At 46.4% G+C, this 12549-nt stretch overlaps 1 long non-coding RNA gene across 1 annotated transcript; it reads right to left on the bottom strand.

Moving 5' to 3' along the window:
* Positions 1–6493: 6493 nt before the first annotated feature.
* LOC103171756 lies at positions 6494–9417 on the bottom strand. The gene is made up of 2 exons (XR_486852.2): positions 9325–9417; positions 6494–7085 (listed from the first exon to the last, which is right to left on the bottom strand). It is a non-coding gene; the product is annotated as an uncharacterized LOC103171756 (long non-coding RNA).
* Between the last annotated feature and the right edge of the window lie 3132 nt (positions 9418–12549).

Genomic DNA, 12549 nt, shown 5'->3' with positions numbered 1-12549 from the left:
CCCCCACCCTCAACCCCACCCACATTCTCAGCCCACTCAGTGGGTTGAGGTCAAGATTCAATGGAATGTTTGCAGTATAGCACAGGTGACCGTGTGCACCCATCCCCGAGTGATTTACCTCCATCTCAATTGGATGTCTATTATCAGTAAATAGTCTGCATTGGGTGGAGTGCCTGACAGGAGCTGGCGTTCTCAATCACTCAAACATGTCTGCACTGGAGCCTCGACACAGTTTGGGACGTGAGGAATGAGGCTGGAACCCAATATCCCAGCCATATGCAGCCCCGGCTTGTCTGTGACGTGCTGAGTCACTCAGTGTAATGATATGTTGGCTTAGGGCTAAGTGAGGCACGAGTCTGGACCAGTGTGTATTTTGAAAGAGAGTTGTTTCCTCCCAGTGCAGACAGCCTGGGATGGTCCCCACCACCTGTACACCTTTTGCCTTTCTGATTGAGTGTTCCCAGTAACTGCAAAATACTCAGTGTTTGTCACCAAATCTCATCCAATCTACTCAACAATGTTGTCATGCACACAGGTTCCTATGGTGATCTGAGGTCCAGTTTAGTCAACCCCAGTAACCAATATGTCAGTTTTATAGTCACAGAAATACACAAATCCACAAACTCCCCTACACCAAAAATCACAATTCTCTTTATGTCTTTGCACTGTCATCCCAGCCCAGAGAAGAAGGTCCCTCATTGATTGCCCTTGTTATGTTCAGGTCACAACTTTCACCCCAGGTCACAGCAAGCTCAGGTGCAGAGCGAGTTACGATTAGAGAGAAAACTACTGTCAGAGAAAGTGTGAATGATTGATAATAATAATAACCCTTGTATTTCATATAGTGCCTTATCGTGTCATCGAGACATCTCAAAACGCTTCACAAGATATACTGGGAAGTGGATTGACTGGATATTTTATGGGTGAAACTAGCAGCCAGTTTGCCACCGCAGTGTCCCACAAACAACCATGGAGTGAGTGACCAATTTTATTTTGGGGTTGTTGGCCGGGACACCGGGAAAGAGAAGCTTCCTTTCCTGTAGTGGAGTCCTATAGCTCAATGGTTAGAGCACTCACCTCGCAAACAAGAGACCTGGGTTTCATTCCTGGCAGGGCGAAACTTTGGGCAAGTTTCCTTACTCCACACGCCTCTGATTACCTAGCAGCAAGTAGGAACCCGGTTGTTAGTCAATTGGCGGATTGCTTTTCTGGGGATAATATTTCCTTCAAACAAAAAATAAATTGGTCACTTCAATCCATGACTATTTGTGAGACGCTGCTGTGTGCAATTGGCTACCGCGTTTCGCCCACAAAACACACAGTCAATTCACTTTACAGTATATTCTGTGAAGCGCTTTGAAACATCTCGAAGTCGTGATAAGGTGTTGTATCAAATGCAAAGATTATTATTAATTCTTTGAAAGTCTAGTACTCTTGAAAGCTAATATGAATTCTACCTCAACCACCGGTCCTTGCCGGGCATTCCACATCCTAACCACTCTGTGTGTGAAAAATATTATCCTAACCTCCCCACTTGCTCGTTTACTAATGATCTTAAACTGATCTAGTCACTGACTCACCAATCCGTGGGAATTAAACTACAGGGGTGTGTGTGCACGGTGGGGGTTGGGGGTTGTACGTCTCACTCACTTGTTGACAAATCTCTTACAGTCTGTATAAAGCCAGACATTGCTGCCCGAGACTGGCCACATGGGTGTGGCTCTGTGCTGTCAACACCAATGACTCACACTCACGTCTCCTGGTGACCTGCTCAGCGTAAATAACATTGAGCATGCCCAGACCATGCCTGTTAATTACCCGCTCACCACACTAAGAGCTGCTGAATGGCCTGGCTCAGCAGCCACAACCCCCTGGCACGTTGCCCACTGAAATCTCAGCTACTCCATCAACGTGATGCTCACCCACGGTAGCTAAGGTCAGCACCAACACAGCAAAGGGAGAGGTCAGGAGATTGTTCACCCAGGACTTGTTAGGGTGTCGTACACCTGACCTGGAGATGTGGTCAAGGTAAAATCTGGATTGGCTTTTAAGAGATAAATATCAAAAAAAGAGAAATGCATAGAGGAGAGTGGAACTGAGTGGAGAGCTTGTTCAGAGAGCCCAAAGGCACCATAGGCTGAATGGCCTCCTGTGCTTATGGTCCTGTCTTAGGCGGAGAATGTAGTGGAGAGTACATGTCAGGTTACATGTTGTAAAGTGATTCTGTACGTTAGAGGGAAGCTCGGCTTTGATGAGAAATAACTTTCTCCAGTCAATGGATGTCAACAAAAGGATAGCGTTCATAATCATCATCCTCACCTTCAAAGCCCTCCACACCTTGCTCCTCACTACCTCGTGCTTGGCTCAAGTCAGCGCCTCCATACCTCAGGTGCTGACAGCATCACCATCCATGGATACACACTCCACCTCACTGAGTCAGTCCAGAACCTCCTTGTTTAACCTTCAACTGTCCTTCAAAATCTACTTCTCTGCCATGACCCATTCCCTCAACTCCGTGATATCTCCCAGCAGGTCATGATACGGATCTGGAATAGAAAGGATAGGAAGTATTATTACCCAGAGGGCAATCGCGATGTGAAACAGGGTTAATAGGAAGAGTGGGTATGGCTAGGAACCATCCATCAAATCTTCTTCATTATCTTCCTCCATCATACTTCTGATATCTGTGTCCAGCTGAGACCAGGAAATCCCAGAGATAGATTGTTGGAACGGAATGCGCACACTCTCCCTATAGGGATGCAACCTGCTGACCTAATTTTGGAAAGTAATAGGCGTAGGTTGGCAGGCACGAAGGCTTCAAGACCACAGAGTGTACATTAGGGTACTGCTGGAATCTAACCAGCTAAAACCGCATAGCTTACAGCTATGTATTTGTGCATGAAACATGGTAGCCACTTGTACAGAGCAATGTCCCACAAACAGCCAACAAAGAGGATGACAAATTTTATTTTGGGGATTGTTGGCTTGGTTTAACGATTCATCTGAAGGACGGCGCCTCCAAAAATGCAACACCCTCAGGCGCTGCACTGGAGCATCAGCTTAGACCATGTGAGTTGGGCTTGAACCCATAACCTTCTGACTCAGAGGCTAGAGTGCTACCACTGAGACAGGCTGACACAAAAAGTACCTCTTCGCCATGGAACTCATTATATCGACCATGAAAAGAGTTAAGGGCTGAGTGAGTTTCCAAACTCAGGTCCTCTCAGCCTCCTGATCCGTGTCGTATGACTTGTGAATATGATCTGAAGACAGTTATATCACTGAACAAGTTGTTTCTCTGGCAGCTTGATTGCTGCATTGCTGCCGGCAGGAGGATGGTCTTGGCTGCTGTGCCAGTTTGCACCGTAACTGATGGGCTGTGGAAGTGCAGCTCAGCAATCCTCAAAGCTTCAGGTAAAGATAAAGCTTTCAGGGCAGGATAAAGTAGTTAGCATTATCCTCCTGTGGAGGGGGGGTGGGGCGGGGAGAAAAAAAATATGGGACTATTTGGAGCTGAGCTGGAATGTTGGAATCAAATCAGCTCTCTGTGGCAGTGCCAGATGTCCGGCTCGTGAGCCAGGGCTAATACTCCACACAATTAGGTAAGTAGGGCTCACCCTCCAGGGACTGGCTTTAGCTGGTTAGACTCCAGCAGCATCTCAGCATACATTCTACTGAGGAGGTCCCCATGCCTTGGCTCTTGCTAACCTGCACTTAATACCCTCCAGGATTACGTGAACAGGGTGTGTCCCTCCAGGGAGAGTGCGCGTATACCATCCCACACTTGGGCACATTTCCATTGCTGCTCTTTGTAGTTTGGGTTTCAAGTGTTCCAGGACGCTACCCTGCATGAGGACAGCTATATAAATGCAAGTTGTTGTTGTTGAGATGTTTAAGCATGGCTAGAGGTCTCCATGTGTGTCAGACACCCGGCTGAGAGATAAACAAAATATGCTGTTGCCTCCAAGGTTGTGGATTCAAGCCCTACATTAAGCCTTTGAGTTCACAGTCCAGGTTAGCACTCCAGTGCAGTGCTGGGGGAGCACTGCAATGTCAGAGGTACTGTCCTACAATGAGATTTAAACAATGGATGTTAAGGATCCCCTTGCACTGTTGGAAAAGAGAAGAGTCCTGATCAACAATCCTCTAGGGGTCAGTGTAGTCCAACAGATGCCAGCGGCCTGGCAGGTGATTTGTATGAGGCCCACGACCATTTCCACCATTCCAACTTCTCCCTCTAAGGACATGGTTGGTAAGAGAGGCGTTTGCTTTCTTGACAGACTGCAGTAAACTCTCTCCGCGCAGCGTCCTCCCAACCACCGGCTGCTGCCACTGCCCTGGGAGGATGTTCACCAGGGAGAGGGTTGGAATGTTGGAAATGTTCTCGGGCCAGAAGCGGCCCCAGGGACTGTCCGCAGACCTTTTTCAAATAGGGAATGCAGCCCACGGCAACCAAAAGGTTGGACCACCCTGATGTAGGTACATTGATCACTCACTTAATGGCTGTTTCAGGGACATTGCTAGGTGCAGATAGTCTGCTGTGTTTGCCCACAAGATACATGTTTAGTAATTACTGCGATGCCTTTTGAGGATTTCAATATGATTAAAACCTGTAAAAAATCCTTTTAATAACAATCTTTACATTTGATACCTCGCCTATGGTGTTGAAACATCTTGAAATGCTTTATTGGAACCGTGAAGCACTACACTCAGTGACTGTGTATTTGTAGGTAAATAGTTTTGCTGGCTGCTTGACTCATCCTTTGACATTTTCACTTTCTTAGTTGGTATTCATGTATTTGTTTGGTCAGCCAAGTGTCCAACACACACAGACACCAAACCAAACGGAGAGTTCCATGCATCTAACCTACAATAGAAATTCCTGTGCATTGGAATGGATCTAATTCCGGAACATGTTAGACACAGGTTGGCAAGAGCCAAGGCTTAGGGACTCCAGATTGTTATTTGGGGTAACTGCTGGAGTCTGACCAGCTAAAACCACATAGCTTGCCATTGAGAGCACTGCCTGGCCAGCTTTCCACAGTTTGTCCAGCTCGGACTTTAGGGCTTTGGCCGCAAGGTTGAACAGGCCCCAGTTTGCATGAAGCAAAGTATCCATCCACACGAATGGATATAAAATGAGAAACCTCTCCACAAACTGCCAGACAGCAATGACACAGACCCATCTCAGAGCTCTAGCACGGACCATGCAAAGCCCTCACCATGGGCTGTGCCAAAGAACGGGCTCAGAACATCAGCGTTTAATTTTCTGAGAACAAACTACATTATATTAAAAAATACTCATTGACCACATTTTAACAGTATGATGGAAGATGAATGGGTTTGACCTGCATTTAATTTTATGCATAATTGTGCCATATGGAAATGGGCCAATATTGCCTCTCTGTTGTTTGATTAAAGTTCAGGTTATTGGAAGCATGTGTCAGCAAGCCGCGAGGCAGGACCTGCTCGCATCGCCCTCCCCCCTCTCCCTCCCCCACCCCACCACAACGTCAGTGCCTAACGCTCCTGGGTCACCTCTGCCTTATACACACAAAACTGCTCATTCACTTTGTGGCCATTAATGGGACATTGCTGTGTACAAATTCATTGAAGGGTTCACCTAGAAATAAAAAATAAAGAATAGTCCTTAACTAGCGTGCCGTGTAGGAGCTGATGTCATCCTTGTTGAGTCTTACACTCTGGCCTCTGAATCAGAAGGTTGTGGGTTCAAGCTCAACCTCAGGACTTTGAGCTTATTGGTTTTTGGGAATGAGACAGGAAAAGGAGGTCCTTTCTGCCTATTGAGGCGGATGCTAAGGATCCCATGGCCATCTGAGCAGAGAATGGAGTTTCTGACAGTGGCCTGACCAGCAATCCCTCAGAGAAAATTGATCATTCGCTTCATGGCTGTGAAGCTTTGTGACATATCGATGACTTGAAAGCTGCTGAATCAAATGCAAAGATTATTATTTTCCCCATTGTAGGTACTCTGTGTAGGAGCTGATATCTCCATATGTGGGAATAACTTTATTACTCGATGTGGGAGGCCATTATTACTCGGTATCAGGGAGCTGATTTTATTAGTGTGTGAGTGTATATTATTGCTCAATATGGGGGAAATATTATCAATCTGTGTGGGAGTAATATTGTTACTGTATGTGTGTCAGACACCTAGCTGACCAAAAACAAAATGGGCAAAACAGCCATGAAAGAGGGACCAACTTTATTGTTGGCCAGGATCCTGGGAGAAATTCCCTTTTTCAATTGAGCCATGGGATTCTTAACATCCACCTGAACAGGCAGACTGGACCTTGGTTTAATGTCTCATTTGAAGGATGGCACCTCTGGCAATGTCAGTGCTCCCCCAGAATTGACCAGAAGCATCAGCTCAGACTGTGAGCTCAAAGTCCCTTATGTGGGGATTAAACCCCCAACCTTCTGACTAAAGGTGAGAGTGAGACAGACTAAGCCAGGCTGACACTAAAATAACTCTTATTAGAATTACTTGTGATAAAGTTTATTTGCTTGTGTTGAGTTGTACAATCTGTGCCAGTTATCAACCAGAATGTGTGCTATCAACCAGAATGTGTGCCTACTGTTGTGTAAAATCAAACACTCAAACTTTCACATAAAAGATCATCTGAAACAAAGGGATGGAATGAGATGGAGAGGAACTTGGCAGTTCACGTCCTGATGAGGGCTGAATAAAAAGACAGCAGGACTGGGAGACCAACCCACAAACAGCCACAATTTTACTTGGGGAATTGTTGGCCAGGACTCTGCAGTGGAGAACCTCCTTTCTCTTTTCCTGATAGTGTTGCAGGATTGTGAATGTCCACCTCAACAGACAGACAGGTGAGAGAGAAGAGATGCTCGTTCAGCAGGGAGTGAGAGTGTCCTCCGGAGGGAGCCCGTCTGAGCAGTCGGCAAAGTGCTGATTGATGATGTTGTACTGCCACTCTGTGAACACCAGGGACAATTCATGCTAATGCAGAGGATTATTACTGGTCACTGAGTGCTGGAACAACAATCCACAACAACTTGCCTTGATGTCATGCTTCACGATGAAACCACTTGAAATGCTATGACGAGAAAAAAATACAAGAAAAAAATGCATAAAACGCGAAAAAAAAAGCTTTGAAAAAATGCGCGGCACAATGCAAAAAAAAACATGAAAACTCGAAAAGTGCAAACAAAAGATACAATTATACGCCGAGAAACATATCCACGTATAGGTGGGATGCATGGAAACCTTTTGTTTTCAGCGCCTTGGGACGTCCTCCTGACGTGAAAGACATTCTATAAATATAATTTTGTTTTATTGTTTGGTTTGGGATACTCTTAAGCACGGTGATTGGTTTATGCATGTGTCAGACACCGGGCTGATCCAAAAATGCCCCAAATATCGTATTACCAAGAAAGAGAATAAATATTAAAAGCCAAATTAAATAGAAGCAAATGTAGATTGCATCATAAAGAATCCCACACTCAATTGGCAAATAATCAAAAAGCTTGTGTTGCAAAAATCTTTCCCAATATTTCGAATAAGGCAATACATTCATGAAGTAAATTTGACAAAACTCCAGTGCCTGAATGGTCCGGGAACACACCTTGTCTAAAACTGCCCCCAAAATTTAAAAAACGTAAACTCTAACCTCTCAACAGACCCTGACCTCATTCAGATCCCCCGCACTTCCCACCCCACCATTGGCAGTCGGGCATTCAGCACCTCTGCCCCGACACTCTGGAACTCTATCCCGCAATCCCTCAACCTCACCCCATCTCTTACCCCTTTCAAGTCCTTTCTGAAGACCTTCCTCTTTGACCATTTTATTTATAATAAAAGAACCATATTTTATTAAATGGTTCTGGGTTGCCATTGAATCTTTTTATTTGATATGGTTTCATTATGGTTTGGGTTGTGTCTCGGCTTCAATGAATTTGATTGGAACCTAATTAAAATTTGCTCGTAGGGATTGCCGGGATGAACTGTTGCCTATTTTTAATAAATTTGTCCACCTCCCAGGATGTCCTGCTCCTTTCTCTCCAGGTAATCTCCATAACCCAGCCTGAGCATTGGAGCCCTTTGCTCTTCAATTTAGTGGTCTTTTTACCATGCCTTCAGCTCCCCTCTCGACTCTCTCCCCCCTCCCTTCCCTCCCCTCACCCTGACCATTTCCCCCCAATGCTCGGGTCCTGACCCAACTGTACAGCGCCTTGGGACGTCCTCCCGACGTGAAAGGCACTCTGTAAATGGAATCTTGTTGTTGTTGTTAATGGAGACTGCTGTCTGCCTTTGTTTGTTTTCCAGGTCCCCATTAAACTTATACATAAGAAAAGGATACCAAATCTAGTATGGCAGGCTCCCTTGTCAATTCTAAAACTTATTGATCCAGAAAACTGTCCAGAATACATTCTAGAAATTTGTTGCCTTTACTACTTGAGCTGTCCGCTTCTCCCAGTCTACGTGAAAATTAAAATCACCCATTACAACTACATTGCTTCTGTTGCATGCTTCCCTGATCTCCGTATTGATACATCCCCCCAACTACATCACTACTATCTGGAGGTCTGTAAATAACTCCCACCAGTCTTGCCTCAGTTGCTGATCCTTAATTCTACCCATAGTATTTCCACGGTCTGATCACTCTTACTGAAATCCTTTCTTTCTACTGCTGTAATTGTGTCTTTTATCAATATTGCTCTCCTCCTCCATTCCCAATTTCCCTGTCCTTTCTAAAGATCTTAAAGCATGGAATATTTAGCCCCCAGTCATGCCCAGCTTGTAGCCAGGTCTCTGTAATGGCTACTACATCATACCCTTTAAGCTGAATTTGTGCTTTTAACTCACTTGTTTTATTTCTTACACTACGTGCATTCATGTGCAGAACACTTACTTGGGTAATTGCCGATATGCCCTGAGGTGTTTTTCTCACACTTTTCGACTTGTCACACTTTTTGTGATTACTTGCTACAACCTTTTTTCTTCCCGGAGTATTTATGTTATCTTTATCACTTCTTGTACTCCGACCTTTGATTTCATCCCTTTATTTTCTTATCTTTAACTTACTGTTATTTTCATCCAAACCCTCCACCCCTATACTGGTTCAAAGTTCTTTCTACAGTCCTATTTATCCTTTCCGCTAGGACCTTGGTCCCAGGCTTGTTCAGGTGTAGCCCATCCCAGCAGTACAGCTCAGGTAGGAGTGGGTGGCGTGCCATTGCCTGTAAAAGGTTAAAGTACCTTAAACCATTTCACTCTCCCAGTTCAAACCCTCTGCCAAACATTCACCACATATAATAATCATATATATATCTCACCTTGATTTCTCCAATGACCGCCTCGCTGGTCTTCTCCACTCCGTGTCCATTTTTTTGGGGGGTCACTCTGACACATGTGGAAGCCCATCACCTTGCTTGAGAATATCCAAATCAAACTGAAAATTCCATGTATCACACCTAAACATGGAAATTCCAGATAGATTGTTGGAATGAAATGTGCACTCTCTTCCTAGAGGGATGCATCCTGCTTACCTACGTCCGGAGAATATTAGGCACAGGTTGGCAAGAGCCAAGATTTGGGGAACCCAGAGTGTGCGTTGGGGTAACTGCTGGAGTCTAACCAGCTAAAACCGTATAGCTTCCCATTGAGAGCACTGTCTGGCAAGTTTTCTTGCTGCTTATCTAGGTAGGACCACCTACCCATTAGGGCTTTGGCTTGCAAGGAGCTGAGTGTGTGGATTCGCTGCCCCAGTGACTGGTCTGCCCTTCCAAATCCTGCCAATGAGCCAGGCTGGCTGTGCTGTCATCAGCAGTGCCCTGGAATACTGCGGACATGCCTCACGCAAGGACTGGGCTGCTGAGACCCCCACAGAGAGCTTGCACTATTCTGACACTGTTGCCAAACACGTTACCTTGGAGCCAGTTCAGCTCCAAGAAAGGAGACCCCACTTGCCTTCCACAACCACCTCCCCCTATGTGGAGGAGAGTCATTAGTTGGTGGTTCAACATCCAAGTGAGGGTTTCATCCCTTACTAGGTAGTTGTTAGGTACTTTGTGAGCTTCCTGGCCTGAAATATGTGAGAGCATTGCTATCATCTTCTTATCTGTAGCTCAGGCACACGTCCCTTCCCATTGAGCGATGCCTCCACTGGTTGGAGGTGTGGAGTTTAAGCAGCAGCTACTTGCCTCTCTGTAAGTCAATCAATTTGGATTCTAGACGCTGGACGTACAAAAGTGTGTTCACAAACTCAGACTCCAGGTAATACCTTCCAGCAGCTGTCGCCCCAAGCCTCATAGATTCCTCATCAGGTATCTGATAGGCATCTGCCTTCAGTGTGGTGGGAGGACCTTGATGTTCTCAAGGTCAGCAAGTATCAAGACACCCAACTGTGTGCAAATTAACTGCTGTCTTCACCTATAAATACATTAAGTGACTTGACAAGAAACTTTAATACGATCGGACCAATAAAAAGCACCCAAACATTCAAGTGGAGTCCTGTAGCTCAGTGGTTAGAGCGCTCGCTTTGCAAGCGAGAGACCTGGGTTCAATTCCAGGCAGAGGGCGAAACCTTGGGCAAGTTTCCTTACTCCACACGCCTAATAATAAACAAAAACAAAAACAATAATAAATTGGTCATTTTCAATCTACGACAGTTTGTGGGACATTGCTGTGCGCAATTGGCTGTCGCGTTCGCCCACAAATATACAGTCAATTCACTTTACAGTATATTCTGTGAAGCGCATTGGGACGTCCTCCCGACGTGAAAAGCGCTATATCAAATGCAAGTATTATTATTATTAAATAGCATTCCGCCCACAAAATATACAGTCGATTCACTTTACAGTAGATTCTGCGAGGCACTTTGAGATGTCTCAAAGATGTGATGAGGCGCTATATCAAATGTATGGATTTATTGATATTGCCTGCGATTCATGTATTGTCCACAAAACATAGTCAATTCACTTTACAGTGTATCCTGTGAAGTGCTTTGAGACGTGTCGAAGACTCAATAAGCTGCTATATCAAATGTAAGGATTATTATTATTGTTATTATTATCAAAAAGCAAGTGAGTGCGTGAGCGGAGCTGGAGGTTGGGTTCTAACCCACAGCTTGTTTTATGTGTTTTACACAGAAGTCACTGGGAACACGCAGTAGGTCAGGCAGCATCCACGGAGAGAGGGAAATGAGTCAACGTTTCAGGTCTACGACCTTTCGTTGGAACTGGGTGAGGGGGGGACGTTGGGAGGTCGCGGATTATAAGGACAAGCAGGGAAGGCGGGGGGTGGGGCGGGGAAAGAAAGAAAAAGGAAACTTTTTTTTAGATGGGAGGACAGAAGATGATGAGAGCAGAGGTGATGATTCTGCAAAACATAAGGCAATGGGTGGTGGGGGGGATTATAGGCAATGGGGGGGATTATAGGCAATGGGGGACTATAGGCAATGAGGGGATTATAGGCAATGGGGGGACTATAGGCAATGAGGGGATTATAGGCAATGGGGGACTATAGGCAATGAGGGGATTATAGGCAATGGGGGGACTATAGGCAATGAGGGGATTATAGGCAATGGGGGGGATTATAGGCAATGGGGGGACTATAGGCAATGGGGGGGGACTATAGGCAATGGGGGGACTATAGGCAATGGGGGATTATAGGCAATGGGGGGATATAGGCAATGGGGGGGCTATAGGCAATGGGGGGGACTATAGGCAATGGGGGGGGACTATAGGCAATGGGGGGGACTATAGGCAATGGGGGACTATAGGCAATGGGGGGACTATAGGCAATGGGGGGGACTATAGGCAATGGGGGGGACTATAGGCAATGGGGGGGACTATAGGCAATGGGGGGGACTATAGGCAATGGGGGGGTATAGGCAATGGGGGGACTATAGGCAATGGGGGGATTATAGGCAACGGGGGGGACTATAGGCAAGGGGGGGACTATAGGCAATGGGGGGGACTATAGGCAATGGGGGACTATAGGCAATGGGGGGACTATAGGCAATGGGGGGACTATAGGCAATGGGGGACTATAGGCAAGGGGGACTATAGGCAATGGGGGGACTATAGGCAATGGGGGGACTATAGGCAATGGGGGGGACTATAGGCAATGGGGGGACTATAGGCAATGGGGGACTATAGGCAATGGGGGACTATAGGCAATGGGGGACTATAGGCAATGGGGGACTATAGGCAACGGGGGGACTATAGGCAATGGGGGACTATAGGCAATGGGGACTATAGGCAAGGGGGGACTATAGGCAATGGGGGACTATAGGCAATGGGGGTACTATAGGCAATGGGGGGGACTATAGAACGAACAGATGCGTCTCTGAACCAGAGGAAAGGGGTACAGAGGAGGGGGAGGCGAGGCGAGGAGAAGATGGCAGCTGCGGCGGGCGAGGGGCTGCCAGCGGTTGGAATGGCTGTTGGGGGCGGTTGTTGTGATGGGGGCCTCACATGGCGCGCGGGTCGAGAGGCCGCCGACCAACCGCCGCCTGGTATCGTGAGGCGCGACCAATCCGGGGGCGCGCGGCGAGG

Source organism: Callorhinchus milii, unplaced genomic scaffold, assembly GCF_018977255.1.
Source record: "Callorhinchus milii isolate IMCB2004 unplaced genomic scaffold, IMCB_Cmil_1.0 Scaffold18, whole genome shotgun sequence".
NCBI classification, from domain to species: Eukaryota; Metazoa; Chordata; class Chondrichthyes; order Chimaeriformes; family Callorhinchidae; genus Callorhinchus; species Callorhinchus milii.
Note: the sequence above shows the minus strand (reverse complement) of the source record. Positions and strands in the feature narration are given on the sequence as shown.